The sequence below is a fragment of the Colossoma macropomum genome, unplaced genomic scaffold (genome assembly GCF_904425465.1).
Source record: "Colossoma macropomum unplaced genomic scaffold, Colossoma_macropomum, whole genome shotgun sequence".
Taxonomy (NCBI): domain Eukaryota; kingdom Metazoa; phylum Chordata; class Actinopteri; order Characiformes; family Serrasalmidae; genus Colossoma; species Colossoma macropomum.
In genome coordinates, this window is record NW_023494790.1 from 4749393 (window position 1) to 4766536 (window position 17144).

The 17144-nt window shown below is 42.4% G+C and overlaps 1 pseudogene; it reads left to right on the forward strand.

Annotated features, from left to right (window-relative positions):
- Nucleotides 1-1668: 1668 nt before the first annotated feature.
- LOC118809033 lies at nt 1669-16244 on the forward strand (annotated as a pseudogene).
- The last annotated feature ends 900 nt before the right edge of the window (nt 16245-17144 follow it).

Genomic DNA, 17144 nt, shown 5'->3' on the forward strand with positions numbered 1-17144 from the left:
CACATCCCCAGCAGACCTGAGGAGGGAATGTTGAGGGATTGCTATTGGACTGCATGCAGTTTGTGAAATGCCCCTGGTATTCGGGGGTCCCATGTTGTCTGGCTGCTAACTCTCTCACCATAGCGGCTCTGATGCTTCAATGGCAGTAAATGTTTGTTTTATCAGCTGTTCTGCTGTGAAGTCTCTGTTCTAGTGTGGTTCTGCGCTCTTCCTCACATTAACTGAGATCTTCCTCGTCTCCTCTTCTGTCTTCAGTGTGAGAAATGAGGAACAGTCACTCTTCACTCCAAACTCTTGGGAAACTGGGCGAGTTTTCTGATTTACAGATCTGCAGCTCATTGTAAAGTTTTTCAGAGGAATCCGGGCAGAGTTACAGTTTCTAGGCCATGAAGGACCAACTGGGTGAGCCAGTCTGCTACAGCGCCACCCTGAGGCAGAACAGTGCTGCAGCTCTAGTTAGTTAAGGACACCAAAGACCGAAGCTGATTGTGGGTGAAGCAGATAAACAATGAGCTTCAGTGAATCTGGATTTGAGTCTGTCTTTTGTGCAAATGGACAGAATAACTTCATGATAAGTTTATTTTCAGGGACCCCCAGAATTTAGATTTTGAGACATTCAGGGGGTCCAAGAGATTAATTAGGGGGTCCTGGGGATCTGGGTTCATTTTTGTATTTTCTCACAATGCCCATAGGTGTCTTTTATTAATAATTGATATACTATTTGACAAATAAACTAGATTCTCTATGATAAATCATTCCATCCCTTATTTTTTTGTTTTTGTTTTTAATGTAATAAGGTACTATTATTCATTAAAAACCATGGTGTGTTTCAACTGAGGTTGTTAAATCTTTTAAGAAGGTAAACCGTTCTGGAACTAGACCAACCCACCAGCAGAAGGAGAACATCAAGTCCACTGTTGCAGATGTGAATCCAGCTGTAGTCCTGACTGAGATCATCTCTGGCTGTGTTGGTGAGGTTTGTCACTGGGAGATTTGGTCGCAATGCCTCAAAACCAGTAGTAATAAGTTTCATTCAGAGCTTCTTTGTACTCAGTGTTGGTTCAACCATCCAACATCCAACTACCCAAAACTGGGCTTAACGCCTGCTCTGATCGGTTATCATTACGCTGAGGGTCTTTATCTACCCAATTAATGTTCCTCAGAAATATCAGTTGAGTTAAATTAGTGAGCCCTGCTGAAACATTAAAACCTAATGGGTTTGCTTTTTAGTAGGAATTGGCCTAATGGTTTCCAATAGAGGCCACTAGTTTCCTGTAGAACACCTTCAGATTCCATTAGGAAACCATCAAATGCATTTAGAATCAGCCACTGGTCACCTGTGAAACCATTAGGATCCTTTGCACTGTGATATCAACCCATTAAAAAAGCCAAAACACATTACAAAACCATCAGGAACCAACAGACACACTTAATGTCAACATTAATGTTAATAAATAACATCTTTAGGATTAAAGGAGTAAATAAGTTTGATAAGGATAAAAATGTGAGAGGATAATTTAGACCAGTGAAAGAGTAAATGATTAGTTTAATCAGTAGATCAGCAGCGCCTATAAAAAAAATGTCCGTCAGACTCTTTATCATCATGTCTCCGGTGTGAAGCCCCTGCAGCCCAGCTGGGGGCGCTCGATCTCTGACTGTAACCCAAATAAAGGGAAGAAGAAGATGGAAGAACCTGTTCTGATCTGATCAGCAGTTCGTCCAACTACACCTGAAGGTCCAACTGCTTCTCTCCGGGTTAAACTCCTCTCCCTCCACACCTGAACCCAGTGCAGGTTCTGAGTCCACTGGGACGTTCAGAGCTTCCAGTAGCCCCAATAGCTCAAGCACTGGGTGGAGAATCCTGGGTGCCTCGGTCTGCTGGGAGAGAAGATCTCCCCTCACACTCATTACAGCCAGAAGGTGAGAGTCCTGCTTTACATACACACTCAAAAAAGATGGGTCTTCAAAGGTTCTTTAGTAAAGGGAATGGCTGCATTTAGAACCATGAGTTCTGTAGGTTATAAAACCATTTCATGCATAATGGTTCTTCAGATTGAATGTGATGTATATGGTTCTGAACAGCACCAAAAAGGGTTCTTTTATTGTTAAAACATGGACATCATAGCAATAGCAGAACCCTTCTTGGTGCCAAATAGTAATTCAATAATAATAATAATAATAATAATAATAGTACAAAAAGGCGTACAACACGTTCTCCATCAATCTGAAGAACTTTTCACCATGCAAAGAACCATTTAAGCATGAAATGTTTTTAGAACTCTCAAGTCTTCAAGGGTTCTTTAGTAGAACTCATCATCTTTACTAAAGAACCCTCTGTTTATTTTATATCATTAAAGAACATGATTTGTATCTTATCCCTTCTGCAAGCAGTGGTGTCTTTTGGGGAAAACAAGCATCAAAAAAACTAAATAAATGCAAAGTTATGTAATCATTTTGTTCTTATCTTGTGTCGAAAACGCATCATATACAAATACTCTAATATATGTATTGTGTCATGAAGTTTGCGTATCATTACACCCCTTCTTGTACGGCTGAAAGGTTAATCGTTTTTATATCTAAGATAAGATATATAAGAAAAATGATTGAGTGCGATTTTATAATCAGTAGAGCTGCATTTTTATTATAGCCTATTTTATTAACAACATTGTCTTGAATTTTAAGTGGAGAACGTTAATCTAATAACGCAGAGCTTGTGGACCACCTGTAGATCAGTTAGACCAGGGGTGTCCGATCTTATCCGCTGAGGGCCGGCCCTTCGCAGATAAGATTGGACACCCCTGGGTTAGACCAATCAAAGCAACTAAACATCTATGTGCTGTGACATCACAACTGCAGCTAATGCTGCCTTCAAGTCGTGTCGGAAACAACAGATTTACAAGATGAGTGCACATAACGCCACCACAGTGTCGCATTTACTTGTGGAAAGCTTGGATTTTTCAATGAGCCCTGAGTTTCCGAGTTTGGGGCATCAACAAAAAGCCAATGATAGCCAGTGATAAACTGGTATTTCAGTTATTCTTCAGCCACAACATTGACACTGCAGCCTGAAACCATCCACACATGGAAATACAGGTGTAAGCACATTGTGTAACACATCTGACTGCATGACAGCATCACTCTGCTCATCAGCATCCTCTGCTCTCCACTCTGTTGCAGTAACGCAAAATACACACTCTCTTTAATAACAGAAGAATAAAAGTTAACCGAAACTATTTCCAGTCTATCTGAAAAAAACAACACTTTAACACACATTAAGTTGTACTTATGACCTCCGAAGTCGTAAGTAGGAACTTCTGAGGAGGAATTAAAAGCAGCATAAATGTAAGTCCGACAAACCATGTCCAGTGTTCAAGCGTCAAACCAGAAAAAGTGGATATTTTGGTCAAAATTACATTATTTATAGAAAACAATCACAATTTAATAATAAATAATAATTAGACAAAATAATGTAGGCAAATTACATATTTTACCCAAATTGCTCAGCCAGGGTCTTCATTAGACCCAATTTACTGGAGGACGTCCCCCAGTAAAATGCTGCTGTACCCCTCTAAAATCATGGCGGTAAAAAGCTAATAAAAAAGCCATAAAACTTTTTTTCTTTTTCCTGGATTTCTGAGCTGAACTACAGGACACGCCTGCCAGTTCACTACAGGCACTACATTTCCCACAGTGCATCGGCATCTGTGCAAAATGGACATAAGTAAATATTTACCTCATAGGTATGTTTTGGCCACCACCACTTATAACCGCATAACCTACCAGAAATACATGTTAGACCAATAAAGCAAAGGCATTAATTAAATTATCAAAGGTTCAGTTTATGATAGTTAGTAAGGGACATTAATAACACAGGTTTGTACAATGAGCATTGTAGTGTAGCCAGTATAACAGTAAACTACTCATTCTGCAAACCTGTGTTATCTACACACTAAAAAAATGGTTCTTTAAGGGTTCTTTAGTAAGGAAAAAATTCTTTTTAGCACCATGAACACTCAAATAACTATTTGCATGATTGGAGGGTTCTTTGCATCGTGAAAGCGTTCTTCAGATTGATGGAGAATGAGCTGTAAATACTGGCTGTTAGGGTGTTACTAGTGTACTTGACTCTTTGTGGTGACGTAGACCAACCTGAACGTGAAGTTTACCTTAAATATCTATAGCACACTGTACGCTCACGCATCAACAGAGACAGTTAAGGATTTTCCCCCAGGGCAGCTTTTGTACACTCCCACAGGAAAATGTTCCAAACCCAAAATCTTAAAGAATTGGGCTCACATTAAACACATTCACCATATTTACACATGGTCACTTCCGGTGTCCTGTATCTGGATTGTATTGTGATAAGATTTTAGCCTAGTGCATTTACACTTGGTAGTCAGATGCATCTCCGGTTAGTGAGACTGAAGTCTGATTGCTGTGGGACAGAATATGCAAATCTGCTCATTACACAGTCGTACTGGGAGGGGTTTTAGTTGTACTAGGAGGGGTTTGGGTTGTACTAGGAGGGGTTTAGGTTGTACTAGGAAGGGCTTCGGTTGCACTGGATAGGGCTTCGGTTGTACTGGGAGGAGTTTTGGTTGTACTGGGAGGAGTTTCGGTTGTCTAGTGTGTCTTGTAGAGACGGATGTGTTTACGCTGCTATAAAGTGTCTCAAATGCGTCTCAGTTGACCTCCTGAAATGGTTTGCGTGACCAGATTTATTTTCGTTTTAAATACATGTGCGTTTACACTTGCATTTGTATCATTTCATCATTCCAGATACTGACGACATGAAGTGACCAGGTGCAAATGAGGGTCGAACGAGCTCGGCAGTGTTTTTCAGCTGTTTGAAGCCGTCAAGTGGAAAAATACTGACTCTTCTTTCTGTAAAATACTGTCTGTGAGTTTATTCACAAGACTAAATGTTTTGTTGTTAAGACCATTAAAAGCTTAATGTTTTGATATTTTGGGCGTGGCCCATTTTCACACAGTTTAAATTTGATCCCTACTGAATTAGATCTCAGTTGTATGTTGCATTTGTGCTGCATTTCAGATTGAAATAGAGATGTTTTTATTTCTTTTCCTCCTCTAGAAATGAGGGACGTCCTTCTTCTGCAGTTTAAACTGACCTCCACTAACACATCAGGAGAGAACACCAAACGGAATACCTTGCGCAGCTGAAATCAGGAGAGATTAGAGATTTGAGAAAATGGAGTGCAGCACTCAGATGCCCTCTGGTTCTCTTCACACGGACACAGCTCAGAAGAACAGAGGAAAGGAGGGAACTCGCCGCTGCTCAGAGTGCGGGAAGAGTTTTAATAGACAAAGCAGCCTCAGAGTACATCAGCGCATCCACACCGGAGAGAAACCGTACTGCTGCTCTGACTGCGGGAAGAGCTTCGCTCAGCTGGGTCACCTCCAGCTTCACCGGCGCACTCACACAGGAGAGAAACCATTTTTCTGCTCAGAATGTGGGAAGAGTTTTAACATACAGAGCAACCTCCAAACACACCAGCGCATCCACAGAGGAGAGAAGCCGTACCGCTGCTCCGAGTGTAGGGACGAGCTTCAAGCGACAGTGCCACCTCCAGCGACACCAGCTCATCCACACAGGAGAGAAGCCGTATGACTGCTCGGACTGTGGGAGGAGCTTCAGAGACATGGGTTCCCTCCAAGCACACCAGCGCATCCACACCGGAGAGAAACCGTATCAGTGCTCAGAGTGTGGGCGGAGCTTTAATCAACAGGGTCACCTCCAGTTACACCAGCGCACTCACACTGGAGAGAAGCCGTACCGGTGCTCAGAGTGTGGGCGGAACTTCAGTGACGGAAGTTCTCTCCAGAAACACCAGCGCATTCACACCGGAGAGAAACCGTATTACTGCTCGGACTGTGGGCGGAGCTTTAGACATTTGAGTACTTTGAAGACACACAAGTGTGTTGTAAGTGAGCTGCACACTTATAACACGAGTTTGTCAAAGCAAGAGATATGATTTTGTTTCTTTAGGTTAGCTGGTGTTCTGTTAACACTGTAAGACACAGGTTTTGACATTCTCTTGTGTGATTTATATCTATTGGTACCTGTGTGTTAAAGAGATGTAACATTTGAGGTCCCACAGGGTTCAGTTTTAGGGCCTTTGCTTTTCTCTTTGTACATGTTTTCCTTCTGATGACTGAAATACTGATCATTGGTACTAAAACTCAGAGAAAGCTGCTTTATGAGTATCTCAGCTCTTTATCTTCATGTACCAAACCTGCAGTAGAAACCTGAGTGTGATCCTAGACTGAGATCTGTTTAATCTGCATGTAAACACAGTCATTAAAGCTGCTTTTTTCATGTGAGAAAATCACTGAAGTTCAGCCTTTTCTCTTCTCAGAGCGACGCAGAGAAACCTGTAGCTGCGTTTGTTCAGCAGAGTTGATCACTGTAATGATCTTCTTACTGGAGAAAACAGTCCATCCTCTACAGCTCGTACAGAACGCCGCAGCACGGATCCTCACAGCACCAATACAGAGAGATCACATCACCCCGTTTACACACTGCACTGACCGCCTGGATCTTTTAGACAGATTTTAAAGCTCTGCTGCTGGTTTTTAATGTTCTAAATGATCTTAAAGGTCCTGAATGTCTGTCTGTTTATGATCTTACATCTGCAGATACTGACCTTCTGTAAACGCCTTCAGTAAAACGCAGAAACCATGGAGAGACTCTTTCAGTTATTCTGCTTCTAAACTGTGGAGCTCAGTTCAGCTTTTATTAGACAGTCGAGCTCAGAGCTCACAATATGCTTTTCTGAACATATTGTGGACATTAAACATGTGGATCATAAAATTAACATCCTTTTTACATAATCTTTACAATCAAACTACACACAAAGATGGTTCTTTGGTAAAGAAAATGGTTCTGTATAGAACCATTAACTCTCAAAGAACACTTTACATGCTGAGGTTGTTCTTTGCATTAGAAAATGCCTCCTAGACTGATGGACAATGTGTTGTATGTGGTTCTATACACACACATACGGGTCGCGGGGGATCTGGAGCCTATCCCTGCGGTCATTGGGTGGAAGGCGGGATACACCTTGGACAGGTTGTCAGTCCATCGCAGCGCTGGTTCTAAATAGAACCTTAAAAAAACGTTCTTCTATTGTTACAAACTTGACATCATAACAATAGCAGAACCCTTTTTTGGTGCTATATTGAACCATAGAACAACATATTCTCCATCAGACTGAAGAACCATTTTATCATGGAAAAGTTTCTTTGATTCACTCGGATTTCTAAATGAGAAAAATGACCTGTCAGCTGACCATTTGCAGGACTGGTGGGGTTTACCGGAAAACGGGTGGGATTAAAAACGCACCCATGTCCGTGCATGTGGTGTCCAGTGTGAAGCTCCTGCAGTCCAGGTGGTGGCGCTAAATATGTAACTGTGTTTTTTTCAACCCAAATAAAGCGGAGAAGCAGAAGATCCCGAGCGAGAGAGAGAGAGTGAGAGAGAGAGAGGAGAGAGAGAGAGAGAGAGAGAGTGAGAGTGAGAGTGAGAGAGTGTGTGTGTTGAAAGTAAGGAGCTCTCTCTCCATCAGCTTTCACTCTGTTTACAGCGCCTTCACTGACCAGCAGAGCAGCTGAGAGACGGTGAGACGGTGAGATGTTGTGTTTGTGAAAAGGTGCTGAATGTAGATCAAAGCCATCAGACAGTCTTTAATTGGCTCGCGCTTGTGTTTGATGTTCTGCTATAACCGGCTCTGACCACCATAAACAGTGTTAATGCTTTATTTAGGAATCAGAGGAGCAGAGCCCTGCTGAAAAACCCTCTTTGTTCCTGATGGTTTTGTAATGTGTTTAGTCTTTTTTAATGGGTTGATATCACAGAGTAAAGGATCCTAATGGTTTAACAGGCGACCAGTGGCTGATTCTAAATGCATTTGATGGTTTCCTAAAGGGATCTAAAGGTGTTCTACAGGAAACTAGTGAAAACCATTAAGCCAATTCCCATTAGAAAGCAAAACCGTTAGGTTTTTATCTCTAATGGTCCTGCAGGGTTCTCTGATCTTCAGCTGTTCAGTTGTTAACTCTCTTACTCTGTACTCTGTCTCGCTGAGCTTCTCTAATAAACCTGTTTGGAAATAAAGACCATCCCTTCCGAAAAGAATGATTAGAAACCATTAGGATTAGAACTCAATAGAAATTGGCTTAATGGTTTCCATTAGAGACCACTAGTTTTCTGTAGAACACCTTTAGATCCCATTAGGAAACCATCAGATGCATTTAGAATCAGTCACAGACCATCTGTTAAACCATTAGGATCCTTTACACTGTGATATCAACCCATTAAAAAACACAAAACACATTACAAAACCATCAGGAACCAACAGCAACACTTAATGGTTTCTATAGGGATTTTTCAGCAGGTGATATTTTTGGTGCACACAAACATAAACAATGAGAAAATATGGACAGATAAACAGAAAAGATAAGAGATGCAGATAAAACTGTGCCGTTATGTGTAAACGTGGTCTCAGTTTAGAGAGAGCAGGTGCTGTTTTGGTGGTGGGATTAGTCACCTGTGTTTGGTGATTGAGGTCACTGGAAGGGTTAAAGGGGGGGAGCCGGTCAAGAGCTTGTTGACCTGATGGTGCAAAGCAGGTTCTTGATCTCCGGCTTGCTCTCCAACAGACCATGATGGAGGTGCATGAGATCCTTCATAATCATGATGCAGATCTTTGTGATTTCAGATCATCTGACCCCCCGAGGGGAGCTCACGTCTCTAATGTCCCCCTTTCCCCTCCCTCCCGTCTCAGCCCCCCCGAAGACCTGAGGAGAAGATGGAGTGATGGAGAGAGAAATCAACGACCGATGAGGCGTCCTTCCCTCATCACCTGTTACTGAGCTGTAAGGATCTCAGACACTCAGAAATCAGGCCTGTCACACCTTCAGCTTCAATAATGAATTAATTTTTATCGTTCTTTCATCTCATTAACCGTAACCAGCGCTGATGTAATCATCCACTGAATCACAGTTCAGAGAACTGATACGTCCTTAAAGATGGCGGAATTCGATCGGTCTCCGGCAGGAGGACGGAGGAGATCAATAATCAGCTCTGAGCTTCGTCTTCTTGAAGGGGAGACTGAGTTGAACAGAAGCTGTAACATGTGAAAAATCTTGTTTGCATTTCAAGATTCAAGAACTATATTTGTACTGCACATTCAATTTAATAATACTAATAATAATAATAATAATAATGCAGGTATTATTTATAGAGTGCATTTTTTATAGTCTCAAAGTTGATTTACAGCCCAAGTAGTAAAATATAAAATGCAACCAGAAAAGTACATTCCCTGAAGAAAATGCAGTGATTGTGCTGCTAAAGCAGTCTGGTGGTTACTGCGGTAATTTAGGTGGTTGCAAAAGTGTTAAGTGGTTGCTGTGGTATCTCAGATGGTTGCTAGGTGGTTGCTATGGTATCCCAGATGGTGGCTAGGGTGTTGCTAGGTGGTTGCTGTGGTATTCTAAGTGGTTGCTAGGGTGTTGCTAGGTGGTTGCTATGGTATCCCACATGGTGGCTAGGGTGTTGCTAGGTGGTTGCTATGGTATTCCAAGTGATTGCTAGGGTTTTGCTCTGTAGTTGCTATGGTATTCCAAGTGGTTGCTAGGGTGTTGCTAGGTGGTTGCTATGGTATTCCAAGTGGTTGCTAGGGTGTTGCTGGGTGGTTGCTATGGCATCCCAGGTGGTTGCTAGGGTGATTCCAGGTGGTTGCTATGATATTCCAGGTGGTTGCAAGGGTGTTGCTAGGCAGTTGCTATACTATCCCAAATAGGATCTGTGTCAGGAGGTGGGCCGAGTGTAGAAGCGGTCAGTCTGATCTGAGGTGGTGTTTGGACGCTCTGGTCTCTGCTGCTGTATACGTTTACCAAGCCTGTGGTTTACATACGATGGTGAATCCAGCTCTGTGTTCTGTATATCTGAGGTTGGCTGCAGTGCTGTGCACTCTTTAAAACAGGATGGTTCTTCAAGGGTTCTTTAGTAAAGCAATGGTTCTGTCTTGAACCCTGAGTTTCATGCTTAAGTGGTTTATTGCATGGTGAAATGGCTCTTCAGATTGATGAAGAATGCAATGTATGCGGTTCTTTTTGAAAAGGGTTCTGTATAGCACCAAAAAAAGCAAGTTTTCGTACAGTACCTTTCAAACACAGTGGCAGTTTAAAGTGCTTTACACGAATAAAACAATGTAAGCATTAGATAATAATGCAGCTTATAACATCCTCAGATCCAGCACCTTAGAAAAATCCAGCACCTTAGACAGATTAAGCACCTCAGACAGATTAAGCGCCTCAGAAAGACTTTTGCAAAGGTAGTTAAACACATAATTAAAACAAAGCAGGAAGTAATAAAACCATAAAAGGGAAAAATATTTAAATTAATAAATAATTACAAAGAAATGCGATTGTGATTAAACTTGAGTCGTTTCCTGCAGCCTGAGTGAGGAAGAGAACCAAAACTTACCATTTTCACCCACTTGACACCATAACAATAGAAGAACCCTTTTTTGGTGCTGTATTGAACCATTTTCAAAATGGTTCTGCATAGAAACATGTACAACACACTCTCCATCAGTCAGGAGAACCATTACACCATGCAAAGAATCATTTAATCATGCACAGGATTCTTTAAGTATTCATGGTTCTATATAGAACCACTTTTTTTACTCAAGAACTCTTGAGTAATCGTCCTTTGTAAAAGTGTGATCATAAATAAAGGCGTCTGCTTGTTTAATATCTGTGTGTTTTTATGAATTAAATTTGTATTTTATTTAAATAGCAACTGTTTTCACACAGAGCGTTTTCCGAAAAGCGCAGACAAACCGACCCAGCGCAGCTGCAGCCACAGCGAGAATCAATAACCTATTAGGCAGCCTTTATTAGCTCATTAATCATTCAGCTGAGCATCAGGTCTAATCAGATTAATGCTGAAGATCAGCCATGCAGGCGCAGCAGAGTATCAGTTCTAGAAGACCTCAGTGCTGAACGTGGCTGTGGATGAATATTAATCTGAGGTTTTTATTATTATCATTCATTTTTTTAAGGGGTCGTTCTATGTCAGCTCCCCTCAGGCCTGTGCAGACACATCATGGATTTCTATGAAAAAAATGAAAGCAAAAACTATGCAGAATTGCAGAGCTGTGTCCCAGTTAGTTTCTGTTTATTAATGTTTAAATCTTACATATCGAGTTTAACTGGTTACAGAACAACTGAGCTGAGCTCAAATATTAACCAGGTACAAATACAACAACAGTGATATTCTGTCTTAAATCAGCTGGATTCATGTTTAATTTCCAAAACAAGTTCATTTATTGGAGGAGGTGCTTTTTATCTGCAATATTTCATCTTGGAAATATAATCATTGTCTTTTTTTTCCAGAATTAGTTTTGGTCAACTTGTTGCTAGGTGGTTGCTATGGTATTCTAAGTGGTTGCTAGGGCGTTGCCAGGTGGTTGCTAGGGCGTAGATACATCTACATCTACATGTTGGACTGACAAGGTAGGAGTGTCTAATAGAGTGGACAGTGAGTGGACACAGTGTTTAAAAACTCCAGCAGCACTGCTGTGTCTGATCCACTCAGACCAGCACAACACACACTAACACCACCACCACCACCACGTCAGTGTTACTGCAGTGCTGAGAATGATCCACCACCCAAATAGTACCTGCTCTGTGAGGGTCCATGGGGGTAAGTAAGTGGAACTGATAAAATGGACAACAAGCGTAGAAACAAGGAGGTGGTCATAATGTTATGCCTGATCGGTGTATTTTTGAATTCCTATTTTAGAAATAGGAATGAATGTTTTATTGTTACTTTTAAATAGTTTAATAATTTGTTATGAGCGCTTACAGATCCTGATACTCTGAGCAATCCAGCAATAACAGAAGCTTAGCGCATCTTTTACACAGTGATAGGAAACACAGTAGCTCACAGAGAGCTCCAATTCTTTGTTCGGATATTTTGAAAACGTAATATTTGTATTATATTTTTATGAATATGAATTATATTTTGACACGGGAGAACCTGGCCCTGTTTGAAAAAAGTTTGGACAGCCCTGCATACAAAACCATTGTCTTTACCAAAGAACCCTTGAAGAACCATTTTTTTAAGAGTAGTCTATGGGCTCCATTTTTTCATAGGGATTGTCAGAGCTGATGCGGGATGACAGCGTAGCAGTTTGGATGGTTCTCTACGGAAAACAAACATGCATTAAATTCTGTCAGGATCTTAAAAACTTTTAGTAATCAGTGAAAAACAGTGCAAGTCTATGAAGAACACTTACTGCCTGGCAGAACACGTAGCATCTTGTAGTGCCCCTAGTTTTCTAAGGCCTCGTTCAGACCGCCAGCCCAAATCCACTTTTTGTCATTTCCAGATTGTACCAAGAGATGGTCTGATAGAGGTTAATAGTCTGGACAGCAAAAACAAATTAAATCTGACTTTTGCGCATCGGATCTAAATCACATTTGGAGGTGGTTTGCAATGCAACTCCAGTCTGATTTTTACAGACGCTCTGGACACTCAAATCAGATTTCAAAGTGTCTTTTATGTCACTTGCAATGCGACAAATGTCCAGAGTGCTGAAGTGCTGGGATTCAAGAAGAGCTCCAAAGATTCATGATTATGAAGGGAATTCTGAAGAGTTTGGAGGGCGAGATGATGCTCCTCCATCTCTCCTGCATCCGTGCTTGAAATCTGCGTCACCAGCGTAGCTACGTAGTTACTGACGCCCACGTCATTACCATGGCAACCCACGTAGATAGACTGGTGATGTCTTGACACGCAAATCAGATCTGATCACTCGCAGATAACAGAGCGGACAGTCAACTCAAAACATCTGATTTGATAAACAAACCTCGCCTGCAGTCTGAACACAGACTAATGTGTATCTTTGTGTACAATCCCTAACCATTTTATGTCATACTAACATTTGTTGCATTTTGCATTGATTTTTGAATGTTTTTTCTTTTTCTCCTTTAGAAATACAGGACACCGTGTTCTTCATGTGTCCACTTACCTGAATGGTTTAAGTTTACCATCAGCAGAAGCCACCGAGAGGTGTCCGAGTTTACACGGCTGAAATCGGGAGAGATTAGACGTGAGAATATGGAATCCAGAACGAGCTCCAGCGCTCAGCAGACGTCCTCTGGTGTTCTCGGTGCTACCACAGCTTGTGGACGGACACCGAAGAATACAGGGAAGGAGAGACCTCACCACTGCTCAGAGTGCGGGAAGAGCTTCAGTAGATACAGTCACCTCCAAGTACACGAGCGCATTCACACAGGAGAGAAGCCGTATCTGTGCTCAGAGTGTGGACTGACCTTCAATCAGCAGAACAACCTGCAGCTCCACCAGCGCATTCACACCGGAGAGAAACCGTTTCCCTGCTCGGACTGCGGGAGGAGCTTCAATCGTCAGAGTCACCTGCAACTCCACCAGCGCATCCACACCGGAGAGAAACCGTATCGCTGCTCAGAGTGTGGCAAGAGCTTCAGAGACGGAGGAACCTTCAAAGCACACCAGCGCATTCACACGGGAGAGAGACCGTACGACTGCGCAGACTGCGGGAAGAGCTTCAACCGTCTGAGTAGCTTCCAGCAACACCAGCGCATTCACAAAGGAGAGAGACCGTACGAGTGCTCGGAGTGCGGCAAGAGCTTTTCTGTACATAATCATCTGCAGCGACACCAGCTCGTCCACACGGGAGAGAGACCGTATCGCTGTCCGGAGTGTGGAAGGAGTTTCAATCAGCAGATTCATCTGCAGCTGCACCAGCGCATTCACACCGGAGAGAAGCCGTATTACTGCTCAGAGTGCAGGCAGAACTTCAGGCACTCGAGTACTTTCAAGACCCACAAATGCGCCACGAGGGAGCTGATAACGTACAACATTAGTTTGTCTGATCAAGGTAACTTAACAGAAATGATGTGACCTGTTTAAGGGTGTCCCTGTGATGGACTGGCGACCTGTCCAGGGTGTATCCTGCCTTCCACCAAGTGACCGCTGGGATAGGCTCCAGCTCCCACTGCGACCCAGAAGGATAAGCGGCTTAGAAAATGTGTGTGTGGGTTTAAGGGTGTTTTCATACTAGAGCTTTCCTCAGATACAGGACCGCTTGCTCTGAGTTCGGTACTTTTGGTCAAGCGTGAAACCTGTTATCGAGCTCGGGAGCAGAATCTCTGGTCCTCCTGAAATCCGTGGTCTGGGGTAACTCTGGTGGGTTTGCTGTGCGTGTTGAAGCTCTCCGCTCCCAGCGCTGCATGTGGGGCTGAGTGATTGGTTCATTCTGTAACGTGACTGCTTCAACTTATCGCATCACTTCCCTTTTCGAGTGAGGTGATTGGAGAGAGTGCTGCTGTGGACAGACAGAGCCGCTCTTCACCTCTTCGGTGTTTGTATCCAGGTAAAATAATAAAAAGCATCAAACAGATGATGCTGTGCTGACCATTCTGCAAACCTGCACACAGAAAAGTGACGTGTGGAATTACGCAGTCAATCCACGATTCGGATTGAATTGTAGTGTGTGGAAGCAAACCAGCTCCCCCAAACCAGCCCAGAATCGGCCCTGGTTGCGGACTCGAGTATTCGGGACAGGTGGGAAGACACCCTTAAAGACTTCTGAAGAAGAATGTTACTAATATTGTGATATTACACCTGAATGATTATTAAGCATTAAGTGTTCGTGTTGTTTGTTTTGTTTAAATTCTGTTTTTTAAAGCTTTTTAACAAAGCTGAAGAGAAAATACGTAACTGGGAGTTATGCAATATACTTGCAATGCATTGAGTTCTAAAAATGTAAACTTCATAAGTAAAGCATTTATCATGTGTAATTGTAGCACTGAAATGATACAATTTACACTGATTCTTTTGACTAAAATGTTTAAAATGTAACTTCATTGACTTTGGGTATTTCTTTGGAGCAGGTGTGTCAAACTCGACCACTAAAGGGGCCATATAAAAAATCTCAATGAATTTGTTGACCAGAGAGCGCATATGATTTTATTTTATTTATAAATACCAGTTTGCTGTGACCCAAACACTGGACACCATTTATTCAAAATACGCAAAAACTGCAACAGCAAAATATCGGCACTTGTTGGAAAGCTTGACAATATATGAATACTTAACTAGTTGAATATCATTTTTAAATAAAAACACATATGGGCCTGGAGTTTGACACATGGCCTTTAGAGGGTGAGTAAATATGATGGTTTTGCTTTCTAATGGGAATTGGCTTAATGGTTTTCAACAGAGACCACAAGTTTTCTGTAGAACACCTTTAGATCCCATTAGGAAACCATCAAATACATTTAGAGCCATTGGTCACCTGTTAAACCATTAGGATCTTTTACACAGTGATATCCCATTAAAAAAGACAAAACACCCCTTACAAAACCATCAGGAACCAACAGACACACTTAATGGTTTCTGTGTTTTTTTTTTCAGCAGGGCTGATTCCTGAATTTTGAAAACAGACCAAAGACGTCCAAACTGACCAAACACAGAATGGATCATCATCTTTTCTCTACAGACCTTCTTTGGTTCCTGCAGCAGAGGAATTCCTGATGCTGTTTTCACACATGGGTGCATTTCAGGAGCTCTGAATTTGTGATTATAAAGCGGACAGTGTGAGTCTTTAAATGATCGCTACGTAGTAATTCGGCAAGTTTTCATCGTTTTATAAAAACACAAGAAGGAAAACCATGATAACCTGCTGCCTTCAAGTCTCAACGCTCTGGAACATCGAAGACCTACACAAACCCTCGAGCTCAGTTAGACTGCAGTAGCACATGGCTCTGAAAGACTGCTCGATGTCCTCATCTTTGGGCTAAAGTTATCAGGTCAACTGAGAAATCCTGCTTCGTGAGACGCTCCCAATATGACTTTAGTTCACGTCTTTGGGTCTGATGTCTGATATGTTGGCTTAATGATTTCCAGTAGAGACCACTAGTTTCCTGTAGGACAGGGTTTCTCCACCTGTGGCCTGAACTCTGGGGAGGCAGCAGCTCGTAGTGGGCTGGTAAAGTCATGAAAACACAAGGGTAAAAAAAGATTAACTTAATAATCAATTAAACATACTTTTTCAAATTATAACCAACACATGCAGTTTAGCCAAGTCAGGAGAAGAACACCAGGCCAGGGAGGGTCTCTCACACTGTTCCTCAACCCTGGTGGTCCTTGAGGCCCACTGCCCTGCACTTTTTACTGTTCTCCTGCTCCCAGCACACCTGATCCAACTAACCAGCTCATTACCAGTCCATTATTGGGTTAAAGTGGGAAAAGCACAGGCCTCCAGGACCAGCGCTGAGAAACACCGGTCTATCAGATCAGCGCAGCTCTGGACCTGAACAGCCGCAGTCCAGCACAGTACAGAGATTTTCCTGATCAGACATTCATTAGTTTCTTACCAGGTATGGAAGCTGCGTTATAGCCAAAATCGCCACATTCTGCTGGACTGTAGCCACTCCAGGACTGTGGTCGTCCATCCCTGCACTACAAGGGTGTCCAGTCTTATCTGCAGAGGGCCAGTGTGGCTGCAGGCTTTCATTCCAAACAAGCTGGAGCTCACCTGACTCCACTCTTTAATCAACTAGTCAGTCTTTAAATAGCTGACCGTCTGAGCTCCTGCTTTATTGTAATGAAAACCTGCAGCCACACCAGCCCTCTGCAGGTACAACAGGGCACACCTGCTGTACTGGACCAGTGCAGGGCACACTGGGCCCAGGAGGTACATTTGGCCAAAACCAAGCTGATAGTGATGAAAACACACAGTGAGTGGAGCTCTACTGCCCCCTTCTGGACAAAGAAAACTACTGCTGCCAATCAAAAGTCTTCTAGCAAATACACAGTAGGCATTTCCTGTGGGGTATTATATACAATATGCTTATTAGCAAATTATTGAAAAGCAAAATAAAGAACAAAGCACACCGTTTTAAGCAGGGAAGCCAGATTATTTATTTCTACTATGTTTAGCAATTATTTATATTAGAATAGAAGAAAACGGGACGTATTGAGAGCTGAATCCTCTGTGGGGTCTCAGTTTCACCCTCTTTTATACGCCTTCCTGCTGTTTATCTGAAAGAATGAAAAAGTTCCCATC